At 39.1% G+C, this 20724-nt stretch overlaps 2 long non-coding RNA genes across 2 annotated transcripts; one reads left to right on the top strand and one right to left on the bottom strand.

Annotated features, from left to right (window-relative positions):
• Nucleotides 1-9591: 9591 nt before the first annotated feature.
• On the bottom strand, nt 9592-11008 carry LOC311001439. Its single transcript, XR_014596182.1, has 3 exons — nt 10737-11008; nt 10516-10653; nt 9592-10052 (listed from the first exon to the last, which is right to left on the bottom strand). It is a non-coding gene; the product is annotated as an uncharacterized lncRNA (long non-coding RNA).
• A 7513-nt stretch (nt 11009-18521) lies between these two features.
• LOC311001791 lies at nt 18522-20002 on the top strand. The gene is made up of 3 exons (XR_014596204.1): nt 18522-18660; nt 18941-19123; nt 19280-20002. It is a non-coding gene; the product is annotated as an uncharacterized lncRNA (long non-coding RNA).
• Nucleotides 20003-20724: the final 722 nt, after the last annotated feature.

Below are 20724 nucleotides of genomic sequence, written 5' to 3'. Positions count from 1 at the left end.
ATGACCTGGACAAATGAGAATATTCACAGGCTTTTGTGGGGATGTCGTTCAGTGTGAAAACTTTAAGGTGATGCAGTTCAGTGTGGAAACCTTTGTGGTGAACAGCGAAAACCAATTTTTTTTTTTCCATTCTGTCAACTCAGGTCAAGCCACAGGGGCTGATCTGCATCTTAATTCTCATCACTTCGCACCTCATGTGGTCAAACTGAATTTTCCATCAAGGTTGTGAGGTTTGCATCAACCCGTCCTTGCTCTTTACCCTATAAACAAGTTATCATACACATATATGGTGAAATTTCAGTTTGCAGTGTTATGATTGGCTGTTAACCTTTTTGCTTTAGGTCAATATGATTGGTTCCTATTTACTGTAAACAAGACAGGGTATAAAAGGAGGAATGTATTAGGACATCGAGCAGTGACTTGCGCATCAGCTATTGATCCTCTTCAGATTAACAACAGAGAAAGGTAAGGAAACATGTTGGCTAATTTGATTAGAAAACATTAGACTGATAATAGTTCATGTAACACTTGTGGTTGGTGTTCATTCTGAACCTCGTGTTACACTGACATATCTCAGACTTAAAGCAGAAGTAGGCAGAATATTTGTGTTAATATAAGTCTTAAATAGTTATATCTTCCAACGGCAATCACTTATATAGAGTGTTTGGTCCGAAACGGGTCTGTCAGTCACTCTGCTCTGCTGTAAGCCGAGGAGAAAACTTTCCTTGTATCCTACAACTTTTATCCAATGAGGAGAGAGAACGGCATAAAGGGGCAGTCCTCTCTGTGTGTGCAGCCAAGGGATGCGCCTGAATGTGGTGACGTAGGGACGAGGCCGGGGACTGCTAACTCCATCTGCTGACAAGAAGTTAGCCAAAACGACCGGATCGCTTACTTCTGCTTTAATAATAATAATTTCTGAACATTTTCAGTTGAAATTCTCTTTCGCTCTTTCTCTCAGTCCAAACAGAATGAACATCATTCTCCTGACTGCTACCTTCACCGTAGCCCTTGTTTGTGCGGTGCAAAATGACAACAACAGTGACCAGTCAGACTCGATACCCCTTGCCTCAGGTCCATGTCAGTCACGGAGCAATGCTGGCAGCTTTGATACCTTTTGCAACAGACACATCCTCCCTGAATACCTTGACACATCTTCACGTAACCAATGGGGAAGGTAACTGTTTTTTTTGTGTTTTGTTTGTTTTTTTCAGTTGACATTAACATCAATATTTTGTGAAATAATTACGAGTGATTGCAAAATATGAAGTATTTAAGAAGTATTTTAAGGTCACATTGTAATTCCTCATTTACTCATTTACCTCACCAGCAGCAAATAGATGTATTTTGTAAGTCATTAGTATGTAAAAGTATCAATTTTAACAACGTAATACACAATTCATTCACATTAAAAGAAAAACAACCAAATTATTGATTAGAGGTAGACTTGATTTAAACACATCAATATTACAGGTGTACCCCTCTGACCAGAAAGAACATGATCTCACTCCCTTATACATAAGTGAATTTAACGAAATTGTCAAGTAAATCTCATTCTCATTCTCATTTCATTGTACTGTACAGGTATTTAAAAGAAAAAGGCCTCTGTGGGAGGACTACTGGTGTGCAGTCCTTCATTGACGCATCTAAGGAAGCAGTCCGGGACATCTGCAGCAGTAGAGGCGAATACCTGAATTATTATGACCAAAACGGCAATAACAATTACTGCGTTAGCCAATCAACCATGATGATTTACCACGTCCGTTCTTACATGGACACAAATGGTAGATGTATAATTGAAGGGTTGTTACCTACTCAAGAGAGAGTGGTTGTGGCATGTAATAGGGTTGGCAAGCACTGCCGACCTGTCCACTTTCAGAGATACAATATTAATCAGCGTCCCAGCGGTAAACCCTGTGTGAGACATGCTTGATGATCAATTCTCACCTAATTCCATGTCAGATGTATATTTAAATATTTCCAGCAAACGTAAAGTAAATGACTTTGCACATGAATAAAGAAATAACAGGTTTTAATATTCGTTTTTGAACAGCACATTCTTTGTCTTTAATATACTGTAGCCTGCCCTAACAACATTTAATGACATGAACATGATTTTAAGAAAAGCGTGTGTTGTGTGTGACAGAATTGTTTTTATCATTAAAAAAATATGTGATTTAATTTAATTCAATTTCTTATGAAGCGTATTTTCTCTACTATTACAGCAGTTTACATTTTATGATAAAGCTCATTTACAAACAAAAGAGATAATGTTTTTGTGTGTAAACTTAAAAAGGTTTTGTTTAATCTATAAATTCACTTGAGCACATTCAATTAATTTTCCTACACACTTTAGTTAATTACTTTTGCAGATATTGCTTTTTGTAATCCTTCTTTTTTTTGCTTTATATAGCCTACTGTTAAATGCTTTCTGTTAAAATGACTCATCACATATGTGTGTTACCGCATTGTGTCTTGCATTTTGAATAAAGCATTGTATTTTTGTGCATCTATGATATTTTCATGTGGGTATTTTCAGCAACAAATGGTTATATATACACAGTATATATTGTACAAACAAACTGTCAGCAGCACAGTTCAGATTTTTACACTTGTCTTAAAGCAGGAATTAATAAACAAACTTAGGCAGCTTCATGTTTTCAACACATTTTAATCACAGACCTATACGGATCCAATTAATGATAGAAAACCAATAGAATGATATTAAAAGCAAACTGAAAAATAGTTGTTTAACTTCACAAACACAGATCTATGTCACTAAACTTTTTAACTTTGGTTTGCATCTTGAGTTTTTAAGGTGTTGGAAATAAAGTCAAACTTAAGTTTGTCTGGTCTTATAAGAAGCTGCATGTTACTCAGTTCTTAACTTGTGCTGCTGGTACTTTTTACCACTAGGTGGCACTGCTGTGCTGGGCACAGAAGGATTAAAGTTAGTAAAATCCAAGGTGGCTGCTACATGTAGGTACTACACAGCACAAAGTTATTAGAGAAGTCTTGTTATCTTTATGCACTACTTGCCTATACCCTCTTAAAGGCACTTGTTGAGCCACCTTCATGCTTTAGTCTACAATTAACATCAAGAGTCACTCAGAGCTAATCATACACACTGACATTAAGGAGCAGTCAACCTGTGTGTGTGTGTGTGTGTGTGTGAGTGAGTGAGTGAGTGAGTGAGTGAGTGAGTGAGTGAGTGAGTGAGTGAGTGAGTGAGTGAGTGAGTGAGTGAGTGAGTGACACACAGAGAGAGACAGAGACAGAGAGAGTACAAGTACAAATACGAACCATCAGCGTTGGCGTCCCCCAGGGATATGTGCTCTCCCCACTGCTCTTCTCGCTCTACAGCAATGCCTGCACTTAAAGAGGCTCCTCTGTTAAATGTGTTCTAGGAGGTTGATTAACTGGTCTTCTGGTGTGGTCAGAACAACTTGAACCTGGTTCAAGACTTGGGAGTTAACAGTGGACTTCAGGAGGAAGTCCCCCAACCCCCAAAACACCACAGATCATAACATAATACAATTTGTTCTCCTGGTACCGTCTGGTAACCAGAGAAGAACCAATAATATCAAGTGGTTCTTGCTGGAGGATACAATTTGATAATGAGGAGTGTCACTGGGACACATGGAGAGTAAGATTAGCCAATTGCGTCCTTGACTAGATGTGTGTTCATTGTGCCGGCTCTTTCTCATCCTCGCTGCAGAAACAGCAGCCACTGTGCATAACGCTGTGCTAATTGGCACTTCCTAACAAACACGCCAACTCACAATCACAGGAATTTATATCCAGCATTACACTGCATGTGGAAACTCAATCCATTTGCATTTCGGCAATGGTTAAATGGACAGCTCGTGTTTGCACATTTGCTTGTTGGTAATATCAATCTTGCACTCGTTTACTCACCCAAACCTTCAGAAAATCAGGCCCATCAAGAACTACTCCAGTTTAGTGCAGTGGTGTGTACTACATACTCAGTGCCACTAGAGGGCGACTAAACACTCTATAATCTCAGTAGGCCTACACATCCAGGTTGGCATCATAGTCATCATGTCAAACTAATTTAGACATCTTTCAGTAGATCTAACGTTTTTTTTCTGATCCACAAAAATGTACAAATGTTTACAGATACAGATTCACCACCAGCCCTATGACGGTTACATCCCGCCTTTTCGAAACCCCGCCTTTCTGACAATAGACTTCCATTCATCGTAATAGCGGGGTTTTCTATTTTTTCGTAACAGCGGTGTTTCGAAGTGGAGGTGTCTCGGAATGGAGGGCTGTCCCCCCCAGGACCTATAGTGAGTTTCACACAATTGATTATCTCTCTTCATCCCCCAATACACATGCTCCTTTTATATCACCCAAAAGATAGATGGAAACACTTAAATAAATTCTTCCATTATCTCTCAAACTGATCTCAGGTCGAGGGAAAGAAAGAGCTACTCACCGAAACTGCGGGTCAGGAAAAAACCTGACCAAAAGGACAGCACACCAGTTAGCAGTAGTCCAGCCAGGGAGGAGGTATAGTCAAAATAAGATTAGAGATTTTAATAGGTCCAAAACATGTCACAGGCGGGATACATCCTGGATAGGTCGCCAGTCTATCGCAGGGCTAACAGACAGACAACCATTCACACTCTCATTCACACCTATGGACAATTTAGAGTCGCCAATTAACCTAACCTGCATGTCTTTGGTCTGTGGGAGGAAGCCGGAGTACCCGGAGAGAACCCACCCACGCATGCACGGGGAGAACATGCAAACTCCACACAGAAGGGCCCCAGCCAGCCAGCAGGTTGGAACCCAGAACCCTCTTGCTGTGAGGCAACAGTGCTAACCACTGCACCACCGTGCCGCCCATACTACTGCTACTACTACTATACTACTATATTTTATATTTGTCAGATTTGGACGTTGTATTTTTTAAATTTTGCAAAACAGAAAATATCCTATAGCTTGTTATGTCAAAGTTTAAAATGATAAATGACATGAACTGGTGGGGGGAACTATTCTCATGTATTTTCATTTTGTGGTGTTGGTATAAAATAATTAAATAAATAAAGTGATGTTTAATTGCAGTTGTTATAACTGGCCATCATACATCATTCTCAACTCAATGCTACATGCATGCACTTGTGTTTCACTGGCTTGTTGAGTTGTACATAATGTGCAAGTTTGTGCACAAGTCTTCAAGGGTCTGTTTACTCAAAGTCACACATGAGCTGCCCACAAAGCTGCACCTCCTCAAAATAGCTTCAGTGGTACAACAGATAAGCTGACAGATAGAGAGAGGCTCCAGGCTGTTGGTGCCAGGCTGTGTCATGGGCGAGGTCGATTTTTGGTGTGTTGACCTGTTGTTCAGTCTGCACTGTGTCCAAACCACAGGGGCTGATCTGCATCTTCATTATTGACTCATCACTTTGCAGCTCATGTGGTCAAACTGTCAATTTTCTCATCTTTAGTTCCCCTAAATTGCACCACCTCATTTAGCACAAGTGGCAGATTTGAATCAACTCGTCCCTGCTCATTACCCTATAAAATAGTTATCATACACATATATGGTGAAATTTCTGTTTGCCGTGTTATGATTGGCTGTTAACCTCTTAGCTTTGGGTCAATATGATTGGTTCCTATTTACTGTAAACAAGACAGGGTTTAAGAAGAAGGAGTGTGTTTAGACATCGAGCAGTGACCGGAGCATCTGCTACTGATACTGATCCTCCTCAAATGAACAACAAAGGAAGGTAAGGAAACATGATGGCTAATTTGATTCATTAAAAATAACAGATGTTTAGTGGAGATGTATTAGAAAACATTAGACTGATAATAGTTCATTTTGTGGTTGGTGTTCATTCTAAACCTTATGTGACAAACATATCTCAGACTTAATAATAATAATGATAATAATTTCTGAACATTTTCAGTTGAAATTCTCTTTCGCTCTTTCTCTCAGTCCAAACAGAATGAACATCATTCTCCTGACTGCTACCTTCACCGTAGCCCTTGTTTGTGCGGTGCAAAATGACAACAACAGTGACCAGTCAGACTCGATACCCCCTCCTCCCTCAGGTCCATGTCAGTCATCGAGCAATGCCAACAGCTTTAATACCTTTTGCAACAGACACATCCTCCCTGAAAATTTTGATTACCAATGGGAACGGTAACTGTTTTTTTTGTTTGTTTGTTTGTTTTTCAGTTGACATTAACATAAATATTTTGTGAAATAATTACGAGTAATTGCAAAATATGAAGTATTTAAGTTAGGGTTAATTGAAACAACGGTTATTTTAAGGCCACATTGTAATTCCTCATTTACTCATTTACCTCATCAGCAGCAGATAAATGTGTTTCGTAAGTCATTAGTATGTAAAAGTATCAATTTTAACAACGTAATAAACAATTTTTCACATAAAAAAAACGAAATTATTGATTAGAGGTAGACTTGATTTAAACACATCAATATTACACGGTGTTGTACCTCTCTTACCAGAAAGAACATCATCTCACTGTCTTATACATAAGTGAATTTAATGAAATTGTCAAGTAAATCTCATTCTCATTCTGATTTCATTGTACTGTACAGGTATTTAAAAGAAAACCACCTCTGTGGGAGGACTGATGTGCAGTCCTTCATTGACGCACCTGTGACAACAGTCCAGGACATCTGCAGCAGTAGAGGCGAATACCTGAATTATTGTGACCAAAACTGCAATAAGAATTACTGCGTTAGCCAATCAACCATGATGATTTACCACGTCAGTTCTTACATGGACACAAAAAAACGTAGATGTATAATTACAGAGTTGTTACCTACTAAAGAGAGAGTGGTTGTGGCATGTAATATGGTTGGCGATCACTGCCGACCTGTCCACTTTCAGAGATACAATAGTAATCAGCGTCCCAGCGGTAGACCCTGTGTGAGACATGCTTGATGATGAACAGGTTTTAATATTTGTTTTTAAACAGCACATTTTTTTCTTTAATATACTGAAGCCTGCCCTAACAACATTTTATGACATGAACATGATTTTAAGAAAAGTGTGTGTTGTGTGTGACAGAATTGTTTTTATCATTAAAAAAAATATGTGATTTAATTGAATTGAATTTCTTATGAAGCGTATTTTCTTTACTGTTACAGCAGTTTACATTTTATGATAAAGCTAATTTACAAACAAAAGAGAAAATGTTTTTGTATGTAAACTTAAAAAGGTAATCTATAAATTCACTTGAGCACATTAAATGAGTTTTCCTATACACTTTAGTTAATTCATTTTGCAGCTATTGCTTTTTGTAATCCTTCTTTTTTTTGCTGTATATAGCCTATGTTAGTCAAATGCCTTCAGTCAAAATGAATCATCACATATGTGTGTTACCATATTATTTCTTGCATTTTGAATAAAACATTGTTGTACATCTATGATATTTTCATGTCTATACAGATCCAATTAATGATAGAAAACCAATAGAATGATATTAAAAGCAAACTGAAAAAAAGTTGTTTAACTTCACAAACACAGATCTATGTCACTAAACACACTGTATTTTTTAACTTTGGTTTGCATCTTGAGTTTTTAAGATGTTTGAAATAAAGTAAATCTGAAGTTTGTCTGCTCTTATAAGAAGCTGCATGTTACTGTCTTATTAAAGAGGTGTACCATGTCTCACATCTGACTGATCAAAAAACCATTGAAGGTTGTGTGGAGGTCAGATCTCCACACCTGCAAGTGTACAGCCAGCTTGACGTACAGCCCATCTGAGCTGTGATCATGTGCCATGACTATGATCTGGTTGTTCTTGAACAGCGTCAACTTTCCAACAGGGAGAGACTGACAAGATACATTAGGGCAGTGGAGTTACAACACAAATCAAAACCCTAACAAGTTCAGGGACAACAACACAGAATGCAGTATTATTACTGTTTGACATGTTTGACATTATTACTGATGTCAAACATGGTAACTACATGCACCTCCCACAGGCACATCCCAGATTCACTTCCCCAGCAACCATGAGCAAGAGAGGTGGTAGCTATCCTGGAGTTGTAATCTTTTACACTCTCATATAAAATATGTTGTGTTCTTAACTTGTGCTGCTGGTACTTTTTTTTACCACTAGGTGGCATTACTGTGGCACAATGCTAAGACCATGATACAGGGAAGGATTAAACTTAGTAAGATCCAAGGTGGCTGCTACGCACTACACAGCACAAAGTTATTAGAGAAGCCATGTTATCTTTATGCACTAGTTGACTATTCCTATCCAGACTTTTATACCTTTTAGTTTCAGCAACTGGCTGTGGGGTTTTCAGCAATGATGACAGCAGTCTATCCAAATGAGAAAGAGTTTGAGAGAGAACGGCAGAAAGAGCTGGAGGCTCAAAGACAACTAAAGGTACTACCCCCTTCTAATGATAATGTAAGTTACAGTATATGGTTTTGAAACTGGCAGCATGGCTCTAAAGGTAATAGTAGTATCAGTTTATTGTTTCATTGATAAAATGGTTGGTCATGCACTTTGGTTCAGACAGAAATAGGCTATAGGCTATCTGGTCCCCAGAGGATGATTCCTGAAGACTTTGTGTACTTCTGACCTGTCCTCTTTTGCCATCAAAGAGTTGATATCTATCTCTGCAAAAATCTTTGGCCACTTTTTTTTTCTTTGCATTCGGCCTCAGAACAGGGTGAAACCACACGCAAGCTCCCCACAAAAATGCACTTCCTCAAAAATTCCTTCTCTTCGACAGTAAATGCTGATTAATTTATGCTATAAAAAGAAATGAACAGATAAACTGACAGATAGAGAGAGGCCCCAGGCACAGGGACAGAAACCCAGGACCTTCTTCCTGTGAGGCGACGGTGCTAACTACAATAAAGTGATTTCACATGCTGTCATGATCAAGTCGTGGTTAAATGTGCTAGAATGTGGATGACACTTGTTAATGATGTATGACTGAGGGGCTGCTTTGGGTGTAGCCGATTGTTGGTGCCTTGACCTGGTGTTCAGTCTGCACTGTGTCAACTCAGGATAAACTCCAGCTGCTGATCTGCATCTTTGTTATTAACTAATCACTTTACAGGTCATGTGCTGTGTATGTGGCCAAATCATCACAGTCATGAAACTTTGGAAAATGGCAAATCAAATTTTCTCACCTATAGTTCACTTCCTCATTTTGCAGAAGTGGCAGATTTGCGTCATCACGTCCCTGCTCATGACCCTATAAGATAGATATCATAGACATATATGGTGAAATTTACGTTTGCTGTGTTATGATTGGCTGTTAGTCTCTTTTATACACCATATAAGCATTACCATTTGTACATTTGTGTAGTCTTATCTGTCATAAACAAGAGATTATGGGTTATGGGGTGCGTTTGTGTTGCAGTTCTCCCTGTATCAAGTTACAAATTATTTCAAAGCTGTTTAATTAAGATAATAATGTAGCGTTGTAAATCCTCATTTTTTTCCTTTGATTTTACAGCAGGGTATTTTAACTTTAATGCTTTATTTTTGTTTTTCTACTTTTGGTGCTTCCTCGTTGTAAATTTATTTATGACAACATTCTCTCAGGAAGGCTACTGGTATTCATGTTTGGTTTTTATTGTATCATTCTGCCTGTCATTCTGCTCAATGTTATTAATGCACAACAGAGAAAATCAGAGACACATTAAAAAGCATAAGGTAAACACCATGAGTTTAAGAGACAAAACAGAGCTCATATTTTTAAAGTTAAATAAAACACGTTTTCACCCTCTCTCAAATTTTGCTGAACAGAAAACCACTGAACGTGGTAATGACACGGTTTCCCCAAACACTTGTATGTGCACCCAGCCGCACACATATCCGGTCCCCTTGTTGCAGCGGGATGAAAACTGCATTGCCACCGTTGTCGGCCGTGTCAAATGTTGAACGGTGATCTTGGGTCATCACAACAAGCTCTTCCTCATTCTTTGTGAGCAACAGAGAAGTTGGGAGGCTTCCTCCGGCATGATGATAGAAGGTGAAGTAGTAAACCCCTGCAACAGGTGCAGTGAAGATACCTGCAGAAACAAAACTGTATTAAAATGGGAACATTTGGTGGAAATCCCTAAATCTGCCTTGAAGGATAATTTTTCCATTGTAAACTCAACATGTTAAAAGTTGAGGCAAAAGGTGACAAATGTAAAGTAATTAGTTATTTTTTCCAATTTTAATTCCACACAGGTTTTAAAACATTGCTGGTTTAGTATTTTCCTATAAATACAATAGAAAGTTATTTAAATGTAACTCCAACTTGTCGATTCTAATGTTCACCATGTTGGTTGGCATGTATACTGTTTGCTAATTGACACTAAACACAAAGTACAGCTGGGAATATCATTAGTTTTGTGGCCATTATAATCCTCTGGAGACTATGACAAAAAAAATGACTGTAAAAAAAAAAGATATGGTATGCCATCCATCGTAAGGGAAAACAAGATTTAAAAAAGAGTGTTGTATAGAAAATAGGAGAAATGTACGTACCTGTGTTTTGATTGTAGCCTTTGCCAATATTTGTCAGCACCCGGGTGTAGATTATAGTCGTGTCCGTGTTAAAGGGTCCTATGGCTTTCCCCTCCCTGTCCCCACCTGACACTGCACTGAATACCACCGTGTTCACTTCTAAATAAAGAAAAACATTGTAATCACTTGACTTTGTAAATGTCTTTCCACACCGTTCATTCTGTCACGCTTGTTTCTTTTACCCTTTGTCTCCAGTTGACGAATCTTCTCCTCACTCTCCTTCAGCTTGGTTTCCATGGCTGTCAGTCTTGCATTCATTTCACCAACCTCTTTCATAAAAGTTTGTGTGTCAGGAGAGGAGGGAGACTGTCTTTCAGGGCTTCCTTCATTATCAGTAACAATAACAGGATCCTGGGCCAAAGTCAGGCCACAGATCAGTGACACACACATCAGCGTTTTAAAATTCATCTTCGCTGGTGCTCAGTGTCTGATCCCTCTGTCTCCTTTTGTGCTTTTTAGAGATGACCTGTTAATTTTTAACATCTAGTTTGGGATTTGGCTGGAAGGTATATAGTATATGTTTGTTGTCTTAGTAGGCTACATTGCAAAGTGGAACAAGTTAATGTTTGAAATCCCAAGTAAACAAAAGCAAATTCCAAGTTTTTCACTGGATTTTCAGTAGCTTCAATCCAAACAAAAGAGAAAGTGACTTGTGGAAAATCATTTGAGTTTTATAAATGTTTTATTTTCAGATTATGTCAATGAGAATAATTTGACACACACACACACACACACACACACTGTCAATGAGAATAATTTGACACACACACACACCTACACACACCTACACACACACACACACACACACACACACACACACACACACACACACACACACACACACACACACACACACACACACACACACACACACACACACACACACACACTGTCAATGAGAATAATTTGACACACACACACATATATATGACCCTTCTGGATGTTTTTGTTGGCGTACCCCAGGGATATGTGCTCTCCCCACTGCTCTTCTCGCTCTACAGCAATGCCTGCACTTAAAGAGGCTTGGAGGTTGATTAACTGGTCTTCTGGTGTGGTCAGAACAACTTGAACCTGGTTCAAGACTTGGGAGTTAACAGTGGACTTCAGGAGGAAGTCCCCCAACCCCCAAAACACCACAGATCATAACATAATACAATTTGTTCTCCTGGTACCGTCTGGTAAGAAACCATAATGTCAAGTGGTTCTTGATGTGTGTTCATTGTGCCGGCTCTTTCTCATCCTCGCTGCAGAAACAGCAGCCACTGTGCATAACGCTGTGCTAATTGGCACTTCCTAACAAACACGCCAACTCACAATCACAGGAATTTATATCCAGCATTACACTGCATGTGGAAACTCAATCTATTTGCATTTCGGCAATGGTTAAATGGACAGCTTGTGTTTGCACATTTGCTTGTTGGTAATATCAGTCTTGCACTCGTTTACTCACCCAAACCTTCAGAAAATCAGGCCCATCAAGAACTATTCCAGTTTAGTGCAGTGGTGTGTACTACATACTCAGTGCCACTAGAGGGAGACTAAACACTCTATAATCTCAGTAGGCCTACACATCCAGGTTGGCATCATAGTCATCATGTCAAACTAATTTAGACATTTTTCAGTAGATCTAACTTTTTTTTCTGATCCACAAAAATGTACAAATGTTTACAGATACAGATTCACCACCAGCCCTATGACCTATAGTGAGTTTCACACAATTGATTATCACATGACATATATGGTGAAATTTATGTTTGCTGTGTTATGATTGGCTGTTAGTCTCTTTTCTTATTGATAACAAGTCAAGGGGTTTAAAGAGGAGGAACTTATTTAGACACTGAGCAGAGACCAGATTATCAACTATATCAGTATTAAGCCTCTCCAGATTAACACAGCAGAGAAAGGTAAGGAAACATGTTGGCTAATTTGATTTATTAAAAATAACACATTTGGTGGGACTGTATCAGACTGCACCACGATGATGGCTGTGTGTGAGGAAGTGTGATAATAGTTGATTTAACACTTGTGGCTGGTAGGTGTTGACTCCAAACCTCATGTGTTAGGCTGACAGACCTACTTTTTATCTTAGATTTTTTAATTTTAAATTATATACAATTTGAGTTAAAAATCTCTTTACTGTAATTCTTTCCTTCCCTCTCCGCACAGAATGAACATCATTCTCCTGATGGCCACCTTCACTGTGGCCTTTGTTTGTTGCATGGAGCAGTCAGACTCGGTTCTCCGTCCATGCTCACCTCCCTGTGTGGGCAACAACAGCCGCAAGAACTATGACACGTTTGTCAAACAACACATCCTCCAAGAGCTTTTCAATAGAACTTCTTTAAGGGAATGGGCAAGGTGATTTTACTCTTACATTTCTACGTCTAAGAACGCCTTCATGAATCTAACGTAGAGTTTTCTTAAGAAATTTCTCAAGAACGTCTTAAGAAAAAATTTAAGAAAATACTTAAAGGGATAGTTCAACATTTTGGCAAATTGGCCCATTGCCATAATCGCTATAGTCATAGCAGTAGGTTCGTTACCTTTAATTGTAGGTGTAAGCTATTTTTAGTACAGCGGAGCGCAGCAGCAGGCTGCTCAGAGCTACGCTATGGAGGCTAAGGGAATTTCTTGGTTTCCCTCATCAAACTCATCAAATACAAAATCCCAAAACTCCACAGCGCTTTTGTAGACAAGTTGTGAGCTGCACAACCACCACGCTATGAGATAATGACGGAACGATACGAAACGGAGCCGTTTTCGAGGTAAATTCATACAAAACCGCTGATGCGCGTTGCGTTCAGGGACAGTTTTTCAGCAAGCAGACTCCGTATTTACCCTGTATTTACCTCGAAAACGGCTCCGTTTCGTATCGTTTCGTCATTATCTCATAGCGTGGTGGTTGTGCAGGTCACAACTTGTCTACAAAAGCGCTGTGGAGTTTTGGGATGTTGAATTTGATGAGTTTAATGAGGGAAACCAAGAAATTCCATTAGCCTCCATAGCGTAGCTCTGAGCAGCCAGCTGCTGCGCTCCGCCGTACTGAAAATAGCTTACACCTACAATTAAAGGTAATGAACCTACTGCTATGACTATAGCGATTATGGCAATGGGCCAATTTGCCAAAATGTTGAACTATCCCTTTAATATACTGTATTGGTGAATGAAGTCCATTGCATGCAAGTGTACATAATGAAATTGTCGAGTAAATCTCATTCAGATTCTGATTTCATTGTGCAGTTTTTTACAAGGAAGATGACTCTGTGGCAGAGGGAACGTGCAGTCCTTCATCGAGGCCCCCGAGAGCGACGTCGACCGGATCTGCAGCAGGGATGGCAGACGACTGACTTCAAAGAAAGTGGGTGACAGAAACTTCTGCATTAGCACATCACCCATGACGATGTACCACGTCAAGTCCGTCTAGTCGAGTAAAGGTGGATGCTACATCAAAAGCGTGACAGTTAAATCAGAGAGAGTGATTCTGGCATGTGATAAGGTTGACAATGAGTGCCTCCCTGTCCATTATGAGAGATATAACAACCAGCAGTCAAGCGATACACCCTGTGTGTAGCATGTAGCATGTCAGATTTATTATTCTTGACATCTGGATATTTCCATTGAGCTTTAAGTGAATGATTTTTGTTTATAAATATATAAAGAAATAATCACATCGGTTGTGGATATCTTGAACTTGGAAATTTCAGTTGCAAGAATACATGGTGCCAAACAGATGAATGTAGCGGTATTGGAAAAGGGAAGAGAAACGATCAAAACACTTTTGGCTCCACCGTCAAGGTAACATTATCATGGAGAATTGAGGATATGTAGCCTACATGTACATGATTACCCTTACCTCTACCCTCAAAGTTTTTCCCTTGCTGCTCTTCGTTTGTTTGTTTTTGTTTTGTTTATTCGTTTGTTAGTTTTTATCTTAATTTTGTGTCCCTGTCCTGTTCTGTATGATTTGTTGTTGGTTGTTGTTTTGTTGTGTGTATGTTTAATAATGATTTGTATGCACTGTTTGGTGGCTTTTGCACCAAAGCAAATGAAGTAACAAATAAATAAATAAAAAGTTGATCACAAAAAAAATCAGTTAATCACTTCACAATTTTCCTACACTCTGTATCAGTGAAATCCTTTTGCAGATATCTTTTTTGTAATCCTACTTTTTGTGTTACCATACTGTTTCTTTCATTTTGAATAAAACATTGATGTTTTATGCATCAGTGATAATTTCATGCTGTTTTTTTTAAGCAACAACCGTCAATTATAATGGAAATGATTAAATTTATGAAGTGATGTAAAATTTTTACACTCATCTAAAAGCCGGAATGAATAAACAAACTGAGGCAGCTTCATATTTTCAACATATTTTAATCACAGACCTATAAAATGACATACAAATACATAATGACAGAAAATAAATAGAATGACATTAAAAATTGACTTTAAAAAAAGCTTGATCTGAGCTCAGTGTAATGGTTTTTACCCCATCTGTGTGAAGCATAGTTGTTTAACTTCACAAACACAGATTTATGGCATTGAACACACAATAGCCTACTTCTAACTTAGGTTTTCAACTTAAGTTTTAAGAATAACAGATATATGACAAATGTTACTGTCATGTTACAGAGGTGCACCATGTCTCACATCCGACGGATCAAAAACCCATTGAAGGTTGTGTGGAGGTAGGATCCCCACACCTGTGAGTGTGCAGCCAGCTTGACGTACACCGCGTCTCCTCTCTGCAGCTGCAGAGTCACTGCGTTTCCTCCATTATCAGCCGTATCACCGTTTGATCTGTGATCGTGTGTCATGACTATGATCTGGTTGTTCTTGAACAGCAACAGCTTTGCCTCATGTTTGGTTCCAGCATGATAGAAGATGCTGAAGTAATAAACACCTGAGACAGGTGCAGTGAATACACCTGTGGATATAACAGAATGTTTGTCACATTATTTTCATTTCCTACATCTATTCAAAAATCATTTATACTGTAAAGGAAGCAGAAACACTTCTAAAAGTCTTACCTGTGAATGGACTGTAGGCGTTACCAATGTTCGTGGTCACCTTTTTGAAGAGCAGAATTATGTCCGTGTTGAAAGGTCCAACATCTGTACTACCTCGTCCCACCACTGCACTGAATGCCACCATGGATGTTCCTGTGTAACATAAATCACACTCATCACATTTCACCTCTTGAACCATATGTGAATTACTGTTTGTCAGCCAGACTCACTTTAATTTCACTTTACCTTGGTGCCTCAGCTCTTGAACCTGGTCCTCGGTGCTGCTCAGCTTGGTTTCCATGGTTTGCATTTTCTGTTTCAGGGCGCCGACCTCTCTCAGGAGATCACACATGTCGGTATCACATGTTTGTATTTCATTAGGGGTTTCTGGTTCAGCAGCCTTGTCTTCATACTGGGCCAAAACCAAGCCACAGAATGGCAAAACGAAACACAAGATGGCAAAATTCATCTTCCAAGGTTGTTCACAGGTTGACTCCAGAGGTCTTGATGATTGTTGATGTTGCACCTCTGGCTGCTTTTATACTGTTCAGCGTTCATCTGTTAATGTGTAACGTCACATCTCACACGTGACTTCATTATCTTATCAAAGAATAATATCAGACAAGCAATGAGGAAGCAATGATACACTATCGGTCAAAAGTTTTAGAACACCCCAATTTAGTTGTTATTGAAATTCAAAGGTTAAGGCTAAGGTTACCCAAAACTGAAAAATAATGTTAAAGCAGAAGTAAGTGGTCCGGTCGTTTTCGCTAATGCTGCGTTCCAGGCAGGCTTTTGAAATCGCAAATTACAGCTTCAAGTCACAACTTACGACTTTGTAGCGTTCCAGGCAACCCACTCGTGTTTTTCCGACCTGTTTTACCGGTGAAAGTCACTATAACGGCCACTCGTAACTTCCGACCGGTGAAGTCGTACCAGATCGAACTGGTACGACTTCACGGTCGGAAAAATACGAGTTTCCTTGAACACACCATAACAGTCCTCGTCCCTACGTCGCCACATTCACGGCGTCCCTTGGCTGCACACACAGCCCTGCATGCCGTTCTCTCTCCTCATTGGATAAAAACTGTAGGATACGATAAATGTTTTCTCCTCGGCTCAGAGCAGAGCAGAGTGACTGACAGACCCGTGTTTCAGACCAAACACTCTATGTAAGTGATTGCTGTCGGAAGATATAACTATTTAAGACTTATATTAACACAAATATATCACTTACTTCTGCTTTAAACAAAAAGGAAAAAGAGGCATGAAACACTGCCAATGGACTGTACAGAAGACTGAGAAAAGGTGTTGTGGACTGATGAATCAAAATTTAAATCAGTTGATCACAAAGGATTTTTGTACCCTGTTGAGTAGGCAAACAGATGGCATCCCGGAACCAAAATGGCTACCACAGCATTCTGTAGCACCATGCATGCAGTCCCCTCTTTTGCACCTGTTTGGTCAGGGGTTCATCCTACAGCAAGATAATGACCCAAAAGATAAGGCCACACTATGCCAGAACTACCTTAGGAAAAAAGAGCAAGATGGTAAGCTTGAAAAATGGAGTGGCCAGCACAGTCCCCATTGAGCTGGTTGAGGATAAACTGGACAGAAGGGTGAAAGCAACGCAACAAGTGCATTTATGGCAACTTCTGCAGCAGAGTTGGGAAGAATTTTTGATTTCTATTGGAGAAAGAATGCCACAAGTGTTCAGCTGTTATATTTGCCAAAGGTGGCTACTGTACTTTGATTGGTAAAAGTTTAGAATACTTTTTTTTTTTTAACTTGAATTGTGCATTTGCTCTATGCTTTCATGTCATTCAGGGTACAATGAGACATTAAACTGGATAAAAGGGTTAATTAAGTTCAAAATGTAGCATTGTAAATCTTTAACCTCCTTTTTTTCCCTTTGATTTTACTGCAGGGTATTTTACCTTTAATGGCTTTATTTTTGTTTTTCTGCCTTTGGTGCTTCCTCGTTGTAAATGTATGAGATTTATGACAGCGTTCCCTCAGGTAAGGGTATTCATGTTTGGTTTCTATTATATTTTTATAGCCAGAATTTTACAGGAAGATGTTGGTTCTATTGGCGGCTTTGAAACACTTCCTGCATTATTTACATGAATGTCATACAAATTAATAGTTTAATGATTGATTGACTGATTGCTAGTATCAGTCACAAGGTCACAGAGAACTGCCATTCTGCTCAATAATGTTATTAATGCACAACAGAGAAAATCAAAGACACATTTAAAAGTATCAAGTTAAACACATGAGTTTAAGAGACAAAATAGAGCTCATATTTTTAAATTAAAAAACCTGGTTTTCACCCTCCCTCAAATTTTGCTGAGCAGAAAACCACTGAACGTGGTACGGACACGGTTTCCCCAAACACTTGTATGTGCAGCCAGCTGCACACATATCCGGTCCCCTTGTTGCAGCGGGATGAAAACTGCATTGCCACCGTTGTTGGCCGTGTCATATGTTGAACGGTGATGGTGGGTCATCACAACAAGCTCTTCCTCATTCTTTGTGAGCAAGAAGTTGGGAGACTTCCTCCGGCATGATGATAGAAGGTGAAGTAGTAAATCCCTGCAACAGGTGCAGTGAAGATACCTGCAGAAACAAAATTGTATTAAAATGGGAACATTTGGTGGAAATCCCTGAATCTGCCTTGAAGGATATTCTTTCCATTGTAAACTCAACACTAGTAAATTTATTATTATACGATGGGGGACACTGGAGAGCCTATGGCACAGCCATGTCTCTGTCTGTAAGCTGTCTGTGTTGTGTATGCAGTCCAACACCACCCCTCCAGTTTCGGGGGTGTGGTCATGTGACTCGAGTCTAGGGGGTGTGGCCATGTGACTTTCGTTTCACTAGAAACCAATCATAGGACCACCCACTCTGGGTTTAAATACCTGGGTTTCTGGCATTAGTCTCAGAACTGAAGAAGCCTCTTGGAATCAGGGGTGAAACGTCTTCAAGCAAGAAAAGAAATCCAGTTTCTTTGAAGAAGTGTGTTTGGACATCGAGCAGTGACCTGAGCATCTGCTACTGATACTGATCCTCCTCAAATTAACAACAAAGGAAGGTAAGGAAACATGTTGGCCAATTTGATTCATTAAACAGCATAACAGATGTTTAGTGGAACTGTATCAGACAGCACCATAGTGACACACTGAGGGCTGTTTACATTAAAATATTTTAGTGTGATAATAGCTAATTTTACACTTGTGGCTGGTAGGTGGTGATTCAAAACCTTGTGTGTTACAGTACACTCGTAAAACCTAAACTGTATCCCAGATAAAAATTATTTTCATGGTTTATAAATGTTTACAATTCTCTGTAATTCATTACCTCCCTCTAAACAGAATGAACATCATTCTTCTGACTGCCATCTTCACTGTCCCCCTTTTTTGTGGGGCACAGCAATGGGACATGAGATATTCAGCTCCCTGTCAGTCACACAGCGAAGAGACCAGCTTTAAGCAATTTCTCGTGAAACACATCCTCCAGTCCAGTTTTGACAGAACTTCCAATAATGAATGGCAAAGGTAACTTTTTTCTAACACAGTGACTGTTCATTAGAACAACAGTTATTTTATATCTTTGTATATAATATATAAATCTGTATATATAAATCTGTATATATATATATGGATATTGGAATAGAAAAGTAATGTCATTCTCATTCTGATGTCATTGTACAGGTATTTAGAACGTTTCCATCTCTGTGGGAGGGTTCCAGTGCAGTCCTTCATTGATTCCCCTGAGTCAACAGTCACTGAGATCTGCAGCAGTAAAGGCAAACGCCTGGTTACTAACACCCCAAATGAGAAAAATTGCTGCATCAGCACACGTACCATGAGGATTTACCACGTCCACTCTGTCAAAAATAATAATGGATGTCGTGCAAACGCAACACCGAGTAGAGAAAAAGTGATTGTCGCATGTAATAATGTTGCCAATCGTTGCCTCCCTGTCCATTTTGTGAGATACAGTAACCATAGGGCAAGCAATAATCGCTGTGTGTAGCATGTTTGATGATCAGTGCACATTTAATTCCAGATGTCAGATTTATTCTGGACATCGAAATATTTCAGTCAAGCTGTCAAGTCAAGTGAATGAATATTGCTAGTGTTTAACCCCCTAAGGGGGAGGGGGTTGCTTTCATCAAACCTTTTTGTAAACCTTCTTATTTGGCCAGGGAGTACAGGTGGATTTTAGCAAATGCTGCTACAACCTGGCTCAAGACACAATTTCTTGTCCCACAAGATTTTTGTGTGTGTGCATTGTCCCTGTTTTAAATACTGTAAATAAATGCCTATTCCTATATACTGTCAAATGCCGTCTGTGAAAATGACTAATTTTCACGTACACTGTTGACATATTGTGGCTTTCATTTTAAATAAAACTTTGTATTTTTATGCACCAATGATAATTTTGTGTGGGTTTTTTCAGCAACAACCGTCTCCCTCCCTCTGTAAAGAGTTATTACTGTACGGTTTTGGGTCACTGTACAAACAAACTGTCAGCAGTACACAAAGTTTGGTTTAATGTTTTTGAGCATCAGCATCAGCAGGTACAAATCTATGATGGAAATTAATGAATTCATGAAGTGATGTCATATTTTTACATTCATCCTCAAGCAGGAATTTCAGCAGGTCTATTGAATGACATACAAATCCAATAAATGATAGAAAATCAATAGAATGACTTTAAAGGAAGCTCAGTGTATGTTTTTGCCTCCCTGCTGTATGAGCACAGCTGTCTGCAGGAGTAGCTGAGCTTCAGAAACAGATCTGTCATTGAACTATCAAATACAGATATAGATGCAATGTCTCAACCTTTTTGAGAACAGTTATGACTCATTAAAATTCATTATCTTGATCAATTTGACTTTTCTCTCTCTGACATTGTTACCATATGAAAAAGTTTCATGTTTCATACATAATATCACTGCATGCTACAGTACATGTTGAAGTTTAAAATGACATGAACTGGTGGGGGAACTATTCTTTTCATTTTTGTGCTGTTGGTATAAAGGAATGAAGTGATATTTTTCATTATCAGGTTAATGCCGCCAGTGTCACACCCACATTAACCAGCCAGACTCGCCATAGGGCCAAAGGGGTCGGTGACTAAAGGCGCCCTG

Source organism: Trachurus trachurus (assembly GCF_905171665.1).
Source record: "Trachurus trachurus genome assembly, chromosome: 18".
Lineage (NCBI taxonomy): Eukaryota > Metazoa > Chordata > Actinopteri > Carangiformes > Carangidae > Trachurus > Trachurus trachurus.
This window is presented reverse-complemented; position numbering and strand designations above follow the sequence as displayed.